A 13,422-nucleotide genomic window follows, 5' to 3' on the forward strand; every position below is an offset into this window, starting at 1 on the left:
TTGAAAAAGAAACCAAGGTGTTCGTTATATTGACTCCAATCCTCTGTGGATGAGTCAAAGGGGTTGATCCTGCCAAAAAGTGGCATACCTGGTGAGTATATTTTCCCTTTCTTCTGTTTAAAACAAGACACTCACACTCACTAGGCAAGGGACAGCGCCGGAAACAATTTATCCTCATCGCCAGTTGTTATGGGCTTGATTTTCCAGGCTGGTTTCTCATAAGAAAGAAATTAATTTTATTTACAGGGCTTCAGCAGCAGTTACATACTTTGATCAAGGACCACAACTAGACAAAAACTTCACCCCTAAGGTTCCCTGCACTTCTGGCTGATTCGTTCACACTGTCAGGTGATACTACACAGTACAATAGGTCTTAAAGCTACAGTCGCTGCATTCCTTGAAGCTACAGTTACTACAGTCAGGGAGCAGGAGAGGCAGCGAGGACGAGAGGCAGCAAACAGGACATTAGTAGAAAGAGTCTGCATATTTATTTTATTTTTTGATTTTAAATGCTATTTCATTTACCAATATAGGAATTTAGCAATGTAAAGTATTTCAATTTACAGGTTATAATTTTTTAATGTGTTTTTCTGATGAGAAAGATCATGCAAAACTTAACTACAGCTTTTACCTTGGTTGTAATGGGAAAATCTAATGCACTTAAAGTTGTTTCCCTTAAAGTCACACTTTTCAAGAATGCAACTATAACTTTAAGTGAGGATTTACTGTACCATTGCTGTATCAGGGAAAGAAAGAAAGTCAATAGTTCAAAACTAATTGACAATAAATTAATATGACATAAAGAAGGCCATACAGATGTCTGCTGTGAGAATGGGACATCAAATGTGACACACAGGCGGATTGTTGAGAGAACTTTATCCTTTATGTAATCCCCACTCTTACTCACCCAGCAAGTTATATTGGCATTGAACACACAGAATGGAAAAAATAGTTCACAACACTGGCGTCCTTCAGCTAAGTGCAAGACAAAATTCTCCAGGGGGTTGGACAAGGTATAGGCCATTATTGGAGAGGAGAAGCAACTATTTCATATATTCCATTGTTGACAGAAAACTATACAGTTACCTGTGGCAGAGCAGTCGGTGTGCTTGTCAAACAATAGCAATAGATATTGACAATGGCCCTGAAATTCCAAAGGAATTCAACAGGTCTCCTGCAATAACTCAGGAGGGAGGTCAGCAGAACCCCCAAGGACACCTGGATTTGTCATGTTTCCACTATTTCCAGGAATTCCTTGGTTCCATTGAAAAGGATGGAAATAAGGCAAAGGATCGGGTCTGAGGGAAAAGCCCCAGTGAGAGGGCCTGTAAGCTAGAGTTTCCATTCCAATACCCACTGTGAACTAGTATAGCAGTGGCAATCAGTACTTGTCGCTGGGTCAAAATCCTGGAACTCCATTCCTAATAACACTGTGGTGCACCTATAACACATGGACTAGAGCGGTTCAAGAAGGCAGCTCAGCACCACCTTCTCAAGGGAAATTAGAGATGGGCAATAAAAATGCCGGCCTAGCCTGCGATGCTAACATCCCATGAATGAATAAAAAAAACATGAGCCTGAATCTTTCAAGCAACAGCAACGCTGATTGTATTGCGCAGCGTGCAAATGGTCTCCCGACCTGATGATGCTGCGAATTTCTTCTGGGATCTGCTGATCCTGTCAAAGAAATGCTCATCGCAACATCTTCCAGGGAATTTTGTTGGAGTGGAGTAGAGTCGAGGGTAGACAGGACCTGCTCCCCTTTTATGGCACTAGCTGTGCATACTCTGGTAAGTTTAAAGGCCCAATCTTTTAATGAATGGTTAGTGAAGGCATGAGTGAATGGGTGAGTGGGTGAATTGCTAAGTGGGTGGGTGGGGTCTGGGTAAGAGGCTGTGGTGGGTAGGTGGGTGAATGGATAGATTGGTAGGTAGGTGAGGTGGGTAAGTGGGTGAATGAGTAGGTGGGTGAAATGGGTAGGTGGGTGAAGTGGGTGTGGCTAGGTCTTGTGGTTGGGGAATAGTTGGGCTGAGGGATAGTTGGGGTCAGGCGGTAGTTGGGTTGGGTTGGGTGGATAGTCAGCTGGTTGGGGGGGTAGTTGCATCTGATTGGGGAGGGGTTGTTGGGTCAGGGAGTAGTTGGGTTGGGTCAGGGGATAGTCGAGTGATCGGAGGGGAGTAGTTGGTGGTTGGGGGCCAGTCGGTGGGGGGAGGGGGGTGCGCTGGGGGTTAGTTGGGTGGTTAAGTCTTTGGAGTGGGGTGGCTAGTCGGGTGATCAGGGGTGGTCAGGTCGGGAAGTCACTTGTGGAGTTACCCAGGTGTTAGACCACATTTTAATCTGTCTAACATTTCCTGGGTAACTATTAAGTACTGCAGATCTCTCCCAAGTCTCTGGCTCAAGCTCAGAGTTGCAGACATTCACAGAGGGTCGGGGGAGCAGGGGAATTGCCCATTGGGAGTTTATACTTCCCGGGAAATTCCCACGTAGGTCTGCATGTCAGAACTTCCACGTCTTGATGTGCATCTTCAGTCGTACATCTGGTCTCCGAAGATCCAGAGACCAGAAGCTTTGACCCATGAACTGTACCAGCCTCCACTGGGCTTGCATAGGGTCCCCACTTTTGAGGTCCAAGCATGGCAAGTTGCCTGACAAAAAAAGAAAAACTTTAAAAAAATGTTATCCTGGATTATCTCACTTGCTTGAGGACTATTGCAAGGGTGGGGACATGGGCCTGAGAAACATCTCCTCCCCCTCACTGATGGGCAGGAAGGTTTGAACTTTTACTGACATGGGGCAGGCAGGTTTCCAAAGTTATGCCCCAAATGTTGTCTGTGCACACACCCTATACAGATGAGATGCCCTCTCACTTACCCCATATACTTCAATGGGAATTTTAGTTGGAGGGCACTGGCAGATACAATCCCAGTATAACAACCAGGTTCACTGCCCATGGAATTTTACAGTAATGTCCCTTTAAACTATTCACTATATTGAATAATAAATAAAACTAATTTACCACAACTATAGATAAATAGCCTCAATGCCTTGTGAGTGTCTCGGGAGAGAATAAGGCTAAGGGAGTAAACCCTGACAGAAAATCCAGAGTGGAGTCCCGCAGATGATAACCTGGCATCTATTAGGCAGCTTTCCAGTAATTCTGACAGCAGAGCTGGTACCAAAAGGCACTGGTTTCATCCTTTCCTTTGGAAAATACTAACAATGCTGAGACGGGTTCCTAATGTTTAGGCAACTCTCCAGGGAAAGATGATGGGGTAGTGGTGATGTTACAGCTCATGCTCTGGGGTCATGGGTTCCCGCCATGGCAGCTGATAAAATTTGAATTCAATTAGTAAATCTGGAGTGGTGACCATGACAACTATCACTGATTGTCTTAAAAAACTCGCCTAGTTCACTAATGTCTTTTAGGGAGGGAACTCTGCCATCTGGCCTACATGTGACCCCAGACCCACATGTCTCTTAAATGCCCTCTGACATGGTCTGGGAAGGCCATTCACTTCAAGGACAATTTGGGATGGGCAACAAGTGCTGGCCTTGCCAACGATGCCCACAACCCATGAAAGAATAAAGAAAAAAAACTCTGTAAGATTTGCCAAGGCTGCAACCTGGAGAGGATGCTCCAGCTTTGGGTTTACACAACACGGGAAGAAATAGTGACTAGTTATAAGCTCTTGTTCGATTGCGCAGAGTACGAGAGCCAGGGTTTCTTCTCTCCACAAGGTGGGAGAGATTATTGCATCTTATTGGATAACCACCACCTGCCTCAAGCTGGGCAGCCCTCAGACAGTTATGTGCTGTCCCGCCATGGCCCACTTGCTTCAATGGGTGCCTGGAGCTTAAAGAGTCATTTTTTGACAGGCGGGTTGCTAATCTATGCACCAGGCAAGACAAACTCAACAATGATGAAACCAGTCTTTTGCATTGCCAGCTGGAATGTAAGGACCATGTGTTCTGGCCTTAGTGATGACCTTCTGCGGGTTGATCACGCACACAAGACAGATGTGATTAACAAAGGACTTACAAGGCTCAATATGGACATTGCTGTGCTGCTAGAAACCAAGTTTGCTCAAAATGAATCCCTTAAAGAGAAACACTGCATGTTCTTCTGGCAGGCGAAAACTCAAGAGGGAATACGTGAGCATGGCGTGGGTTTTGCAGTATTAAAAAAATTATACTTGCATGATTGAACACCCCAACCCCCACAGAAGGCTCAGAGACTTCTTACTCTTCGCTTGGCATCAAGCGTGGGCCCAGTTAGTCTCATGTGCATTTATGCTTCGACACTCACTTCCAACCCAGATACCAAGGATCAATTCCACGAGATGCTTGGCGCTGCCATCAACAGGATTCCCAGCACCAAGAGACTGTACCTTCTAGGGCACTTCAATGTAATGATGGGCACTGACTACACAGTTTGGCCAATGTGCATAGAGCACCAGGGAATCAGCAAGATGAATGAAAATAGACAGAGGTTACTGGAGCTATGCATTTGCTATGGACTCTTTGACAAACAGTTACTTTGTCGTGCCACAATGTATCGTGGAGACATCCGAGATCACACCACTGGAACCAGCTAGCTCTCATCATCACCAGATGTACAAAAGTGTCCTTATCACTCATAGCCATCACAGCGCTGACTGTGACACTGACCATTTCCTGGTGTGTAGCAAGGTCAGACTTCAACCAAGGAAGCTATACCACTCAAAGAAGAAAGGTCATCCTTGGGTCAACACTTGCTGTACCACTGACCCAGAAAGGATCTAGAAGTTCCTCAACATCCCTGATCAGACCCTTCCATTCAACAATACCCAAGGCTAGAGTGTGGTATCAAAGTGGGATCATCAGCGCATCACCATCTATAACCCTGCACTCATTGTGTCCAGGAAAATAGATTAGAGTTGAGATGATTAGAGATGCTGACAGGTTTGAGACTTATTGGACTGAAATGGAGTCAGTTACTGCAACCAAGAGGAGAGTCCTCATGACCTACAAGCAAATCCCCAGCAAAAAAAAACCTAGATGCTTTCAGAGCTGCCAGAATCAAGTCTCAGCAGACTGCTCGGCACTGCACTAATCAATGTTGGTTGAAACTCTGCAACAGCATATAATCTGCTGCTGAATCTGGGGACGCTAGAGGGATATATGAAGAAATTAAGAAAGCAATGGGCCCAGCAGCAACCAATCAGCTCCCTCCAGTGATGGTCATCACTGAACCTGGTGAGCAGATGGAAAGGTGGGTGGAGCAATACCTCAAACACTGTGCAACGCATCTACCCCGAATCTCAGTGTGGCTTCAGAGTTGGCAGATTGACAGTCAACATGATTTCATCTCTTTGGCAGTTACAGGAAATGTGCCACGAATAGCACAGACCACTCTGTTTTGCTTTCATACACCGCACCAAGTCCTTTGATTTTGTCAGCAGAGATGGACCCTTTAAACTGCTTTGCAAAATAGGCTGCCCGCCTGGACTCCTGGGCATCATTTCTTCTTTCCATAAGAACATGCACATTTTCATCTGTTACAATGGTGCAATATCAGACACGTTCAAATTCAGCAACAGGGTAAAGCAGGGCTGCAACTGGCGCCAACTCTCTTAGGCATATTTTTCCCTATGCTGTTATTGTAAGCTTTTGGCAACTCAAATGAGGGTGTCTACCTGCATGCCAGAGTTGATGGTAATCAGATTCAGGAATATTGAAGTTATGGGCTCCACCTTTCATCAACATCGCCAACCTCTCACTGAAGGTAGTCGACAGCTTCACATACCTTGGATCAACAGCAAACTCCCCCTTGATGCCAAAATCAGCACCAGAATTACCAAGGCTACAGCTGTAATGTCAAAGTTGAGAAGTCGATTGTGGACAAACAGCAAACGAACTGAAAATATGAAGCTCCACGTGTACCAGGCTTGTGTCCTCAGCACCCTCCTGTACAGTGGCGAAGAATGGACAACTAATGCAAGCCAAGAAAAGCGGCTGGACAGCTTTCACCTCTGCTGCCTTAGATGAGTATTGGGCATCTCCTGGGAAGACAGAGTGCACATATGCAAGTACACCAGCATGTAGGGATCCCCAGCATGTTTACTCTCGAGTCAGCAGCAACGCTGTTGGCTGCATAATTGTTGTAATCTGATATATAATATGCCTTTAAGACAAGTATTGTAATGTAAGGTCACATGATCTTAATATCCAAGAGCAGAGTAGCGCAGGCTACCTCTATGTGAGAGAGTCTTGAGTTAGTCACTGATGAGTAAGGTCAGAGATTTAAGTTGTGAACACATAAATGTAGCTGCTGAGTTTAGTTTGTAAATAAACAGCATGTGTTTATTCTAGCAACGATGTCTGGATGTTCTCTGTCTTGGTACCAACTCAGTCACCCCAAAACAAGTGTGCAACTCAGATCCTTTAGCCCCTATAAATCAAGGGCACTGGATCCAACAATAATGTGAGCTGAACAGATGACGGCTCCAACCACAAAACCTGCTTTATGGCAAGATTGCTATCGGCACGAGACCAACAGGTTACCTAGGTCTGTAATACAAGCATATCTGCAAGCAAGAAACACTTTCCAAACCCACAACCACTGCCATCCAGCAGGACAAGTGCAGCAGATACATAGGAACACCACCACCTGGAAGTTCCCCTCCAAGTCACTCACTGTCCTGACTTGGAAATATATCGCCGTTCCTTCACTGTCGCTGAGTCAAAATCCTGGAACTCCCTCCCTAACAGCACTGTAGGTGTACCTACACCACATGGACTGCATGGTTCAAGAAAGCAGTTCACCACCACCCTCTCAGGGGCAATTAGGGATGGGCAATAAATGCTGGCCCAGCTAGCAATGCCCTTGTCCCATGAATGAATTTTAAAAAAGCCTCATATGTTGGGCTGCTGCATTGCTAGCAACAGCTCTTAGGCAAGTCTGTAAAGGGGACCAGGAGAAGCAGGAAGGACAACCACAATTTGGGGGGTGGGGGGAAGGTGGACAGAGATGGTAATTGGGAGAGGGGGTGGGGGGTTGACCAGCAGGGAATGTTGGCAGGGATCATGTTGACTGGAATTGGAGTCAATGCATGGTGACCGGAGTTCCTGGAGACAGCAGTGAGGAAGGGTGTGGAGAAAGCAGAGGTCTAAAGAAATGACCAGATGGTGGAAAACAGAGGCTGCCAGAAGGAAAAACAATCAGTCAACCTTCAGATTTCCAAGTACTTCCTGGTTGTAACACTAAATAATCTATCACTAATTATACAATTATGCCACCTTATTCTGGGTTTTCTCACCAGAAGGAATAGTTTTTCTCTCTCTACCCTATCAAATTCCTTTATCATTTTCAATACCTTGTATAGATCACCCCCTTTGTCTCTAAACTTGAGGGAACACAAGTCATGTTTATGCAGCTTGTCCTCATAATTTACCCTTCTAACCCTTTAAGTCTGGGAAATTTGCCCTATACTCCCTTCAAGAATTGATATCCTGCCTGAACTACCGAAAACTGAGCATCATCCTCCATGATCCCTGCCAACACTCCCTGCTGGTCAAACCCCCCACCCCCTCTCTCAATTGCCACCTCTGTCCACCTTCCCCCCACCCCCCAAATTGTGGTTGTCCTCCCTGCTTCTCCTGGTCCCCTTTACAGACTTGCCTAAGACCTGCAATGCAGCAGCCCAACATGTGAGGCTTTTAAAAAATTAATTCATGGGATGTGATTGCTAGCTGGGCCAGCATTTGTTGCCCATCCCTAATTGCCCTTGGATTTGATCTGCCTGGCACACATAATTTACCACGTCATAGCAATGACCCCTTCCATCACTTTACTGATGACCAAGAGTAGACTAATGGGATGATAATTGGCTGGGTTGCATTTGTCCTGCTTTTTGTGCACAGAACATGCATAGGTCATTTTTCACATTTCTGGGTAGATGCCAGTGTTGTAGCTGTTCTGGAACAGCTTGGCTAGGGGTGCAGCAAGTTCTGGAACATTGTCAGGGCCCATAGCCTTTGCATTTTCCAGTGCCTTCAGCCGTTTCTTGGTACCACATGGGGTGAATCGAATTGGCTGAAGGCTGGCATCTGTGATGCTGGGGACCTCTGAAGGAGGTCAAGATTGATCATCCACTCGGCACTTCTGGCTGAAGATTGTTGTTAATGCTTCAGCCTTGTCTTTTGCACTGGTGTGCTGGGCTCCCCCCATTATTGAGAATGGGGATATTTGTGGAGCTTCCTCCTTTGCTAAGGATTCATTAGAAGTCCCCAGTAGGTCAGTTTGATGATGATGGGGAATGAGGCCGATTGTTAAGCATTCCTCAGGCTGATCCATTCAAGCACATGGATTGCTCCCTGTGCTACCTCCCTGCCCATTTTTGGATGTGAACAATGTTTTCTCTTACTCTCAACACCTCCATCCTTGCCAACTATTGCCCCATCTCACACCTTTTTTTAAAGCCGTAGATCATGTCATTACCTCACATCTATGCCTCCACTTAAAGCACTAAAACCATGCTCAGCAAAGTAATTATCAGCAAAAATTTGCACCTTATAAAGCACTTTTAATGTAACAAAATACCCCAAAGAACTTCACAGGAGCATTACAAAACAAAATTTGACACAGAACCACATAGAGAGACAAAAAAGGTAAGTTTTAGGAGTAAACTAAAAGAGGAAAACAAAGAGGAGTAGAGTTTGGGGAGGGAATTCCAGAGCTTAGGGACTTTGCAGCTGAAGGCACCACCAAGAGTGAAGTGATTAAAATTGAGGATACTCAAGAGGCCAGATTTACCTTGGAGAATTGTAGGCCTGGAGAGGGGAAAGATCATGGGGGGATATGAAAAAATGGATGAGAATTTTAAATTCAAGATGCTTCCTGACTGGGAGTCAATGTAAGTCAGTGAACATAGGGAGGATGGGTAAAGGGGACTTGATGCGAATAAGGACACGGGCAGCAGAGTTTTGAATGACCTCAAGTTTACAGAGGGTAAATCGTGGGAGGCTGGCCAGGAATGCATTCGACTGGTCAAGTCTCTTCTAAGGTGACTGATCATATTTCATTGATCCTCATCGAATACCTTGGTCTTTCTGCTGCTTTTGACAGTCTCTCTGAGTGTCTCTACAGTCGATCTTCACAGCACTGCTGCTTCCATCCTTACCTGATACATTGTAGACATTACTTTGTCTCAAAAGACTTCTCCTACCTCACCTTCAGTCACCTCTTGGGTATTGCAGTGTTCCATCTTTGGCTCACTCCTCTTCATCATTCATAAATTACCCTTTTTGTGTGTTATTTAGAAGAATGAGGCCAGCTTTTGCCTGTAGGCTGTTGATGCCCAGATCTATCTTGTCACTTCTTCAATTGTCCCACAGCTGTTTCCACCATCAACAACTGATTATTTGCCTGGGATTCTCAAATATATATTCCAGCTGCCATAATTCACTTTTGAATTCAACACAACCAGCACATACACTTCAATCGCATGCCATTTAAGCAGAAATTATGTGGCTTTTGATTGGAATCAAAAAATGTAAACGTGTTCGCTAAAGCCCATTTGATTTTGTATGCAATTCCTGTGTCATCTAGTGGTGAAATCTGAGTATTACAGCAGTCTCTGGATTAATAACAAGCCCTACATATTTGTGAAATATTTTATTTCTATATCTGAAGGAAATTTTGAGTCATCACAAAGTTTTGTTTTCCACAAGACCTAGTATCTTGTTTGTGTGTCTGTAACAAAATGGTATAATAATGACCAGCCTACTGATGTGTAGCATACAAAGCCAGTTTCACTTTTTATCAATCACATAATGGGTGTTAAGGAGTCTTAAGTACGTTTGTTGCTGTAGTATTTTGAAATCACTTATTGTAGAAAGTCATTGTAATACAAATGTGAGTACAGAAGATGGAGGCTATTTGTTTCTTAAAGTTTATCCTTCCATAAAAACCTATTACAGCATTTAATGACCGTTTGAATCAATCACATGAGGAAAGTACAAGGCTGGCAGCCCATCTGAGCAATTCCAAAAATGAATACCTTGCAATCATCACCCCCTCAAATACCTATCCAATTCTTCCATAGTGTTCACCTCCACTGATCCACACGTTGATCACCCTCTGTGTAAAGGAAATAAATTTAAATTCTGTGCACTTCTAAACTTGATTGTGTGTCCCCTAGGTATAACTTTATGGCAATCTAAAATGTCCCATCAGGGTTCAATCTGTCTATCATTTAAGGATCGCAATTGCTAAAATGATATTTTGCCTGAACCTTTTCTTCTAGAGTAAACAATACAGGCTTTTAAAAATCTCCTCTTTGTTCAGAGGCTTTAAGCTAGACACCAGTGCCTGAATAATCTTGCTGAAGTATGCTGACCAGAATTGCACACAGTACTATGGGCATGGCCATACTAGTACCTTGAAAATGCTTGTAAACAGCTATTGGAATTTGTGCTAACCACACAGACTATACATTCCATCATCTAAACATTCTCCCTTATTGCTGCCATAAATGTGCTGTTGACATTAGTAAGCTATACAACTAATACTCAAATACCTTTCCTATGCTGAATCCTGCAGCTTAGACCATTTCCCTTCCCTGCAATTTTCCTTATTAAAGGACGTTTTCCACTTGCTAGCTAATCTCCCCAACCTATTCTACTTGTAGTCATTTGGTAGTACAGAATGATAGTACAGAGTTTCAGCAATACTATTCTACTTGGTTTGCCATTTACCTACTGTTTCAATTCCACTACCCCCATTTGACATAATTTGCAAATTCAGCTTTAATCCTTTCTTTGATTCCAAATAATTTAAATACACTGAAAAAAGCAATGGTCCAGTATTAATTCCCGTGGTATCCCAAATTTCAGAGTTTTTTCCTTAATTTCTGACCTACAAGGCTATTTGGGGACTTAATCACTCTGTGCTTCTTGGCATCAGTTCTAAGTTTGCTTATTGATAATTGATACATGCCACATACCCTACAGTGGTGGCTTAACAATAAATAATGTTCCAGATTTAACTCTATTATTCCCCCATCTTATTTCACATAGCTTTAGAAAGCTTCTCTCATGCACCTTTCAAGGCTAAAGAATTCCTAGAAATTACAGCACAGAAAGCCACTCGGCCCACTGCTTCTACACCAATGTTAGACCTTCAGTTGAAGCTATCTTACTCTTAACTCTACTCTCCATATATTTTATGCCTTTCCTTTCCAAATACTTTTCCGATTCTCTTTTATAATGGTATATTTAATGCCTCATTAACCATTTAAGAAAGTAAATGGTCTTACCATAACACTTTTTCTTTTGTTGCTTTAGTGATAATCCTGAGTCTTTCCCCCTTGTTATCAATCTATCAACCAATGGAAGTAATCTTTTACCCTCTCTAAAGTGTTAATAATCTTCAGTATCTTTGTTGTTAGATCTTGTCTTAATTTGTTTTGTTCCATTGGAATAAATCCATTTTTCTGGTCTGCTTTTCGTAAAAAAAATCTGGCAAGTCTTCACTGTACCCATTCAATGTCTGAAATATTCTTCCTACAATGAAATGCAAAGAACCACATGCGGTACTCCAACTTTAGTCAAGCCAACGTCTTGTACAAATTCAACATCACTTCCTTACTTTTTTTTATTCAAGAGTTCAGTTGTTCTGGTTTGTCCTTATGACTCCATGGGTAGGAATCAGCCTCATTACACAGCCTCTGGGGGCTTGGCTGTTTCCCTCACGTTTTGGTGAGCAGAATTCAATGTTGATTAATGTGTTGGTCTAATTACAGCACTATATATTTCAGCGGCAGCTTCTGATTTGTATGTGGTTATTTGTATTCTGTTAAAATTGAGAACGCTGTTTCTTAAATTTGCATAGCGATCAATGTTCATAAAATGCAACTCACCAGTGCCCACTAAATCAGTCAAGTGAGCAGTTGACCTGTTATATCAGTTAAACTGTTAATACTTAAATTTGTACATGTTTTGGTTCAAAAGGTTTGAATTAAGATTTTTGGTTTACCCCAGGCCTCTACTGGGGTACCCATGTGGTAATTGGCAGCGTTAAGATGTACGTGCAAGTGGCAGAGAATTACTTACATTAATTTCTCTTCTTGTGGGAATTCACAGCTCCTTGGAAGCCCAGCTGACAGGAGAATTGCTCACATCAGCTACAAATCTATTGTCCCAGTACTCCATTGCACAATGCCTTGGTAAATCAAGAGTTAGTCCAACATGTAGCTTTGCATTAAATTTCATCCTTCAGTGCACAAAACACGGGCAATTTTTTTTTTACATGTTGTAACAAATACATTTTGACTTTGAAAACTGAAATGTACTCTTAACACATAATAGAAATCATTTGTATATAATTTTGGCCACAAAGCAAGAGAATAGCCAAAAATGGCACACATCCTTTAGGGCCATTTCTTCACTCAGCATACCTTTTTCAGTTGAGGCATCTATAAAATAAAGTTACAGCTATACAGAGTTCATAACATTGCCCAGAAAGAATTAAAAGAAGAAAAATATCTGAATTTTACTCTTTTGAGGAGAACTTGTGGAAATCATCTGTTAAAATACACTTGTCTCCTAAGAATGTATTCAGGACATATCAGTTACCTGCACTGAGCTCTAAATCAACCAAGTATGAAGAATATGCGAATGGTGCCAATTATATTTATCTATATGTTGAGGGGAAAATACAGAGGGAAGATTAAAGGTTCAAAAATATTTATTTAGTCATGGTTATTTTTTACCACTCATACAAAAATGACTCACATCTAAGACAATATTTTGTAAACTTCTGCTATATCCAACAAAACAATAAGTGATTTACAGAATTACAGAATTGCTGTAACAGCAATCAAGAGGAGTCCAAAGATAACAGGTATTATAGTTTGGTAATCTGGAGCTCATACTTTGACAGGAATTTTAATCTAATATCGGTGGTGGAACATTTCTTTGTACACAATTATATTATTACAATTAATTCCGAAAGCTGAGTGTAAAATAGCTATGGATTTACTGACCAATCTGGAGATTAATAATATATACAACAATCTGAACCTCCCCTTAATAAAATCTGTATGCAGAATTTAATGGTTGTGTAGTTGAGAAGTGGAGCCTAGCATACGAATAACAATCATTAAAAACAATATATTACTACAGGGTTAGGTTATAATTGTCCCACAAGTCTCTTATCATAACACAATCCCTCTAACATTAGGAATCAGCCTTGTTGCTCTCCTTCCTGTTGCCTCCAGTGTTTAAATGTCTCCCTTAAGCATTGCCTGCCTGTTCTCCGATTTTAATTCCCAAAGAGTTTGGGTCTTTTGTTTGGTTTTTTGATGCCAACAGACAACAGAAACATCTACACCACCACAGCATCGGTGCTCTAGACTCCAAGGCGCTAACTGTCACAGTGTT

The sequence above is a fragment of the Cetorhinus maximus genome, chromosome 7 (genome assembly GCF_964194155.1).
Source record: "Cetorhinus maximus chromosome 7, sCetMax3.hap1.1, whole genome shotgun sequence".
Lineage (NCBI taxonomy): Eukaryota > Metazoa > Chordata > Chondrichthyes > Lamniformes > Cetorhinidae > Cetorhinus > Cetorhinus maximus.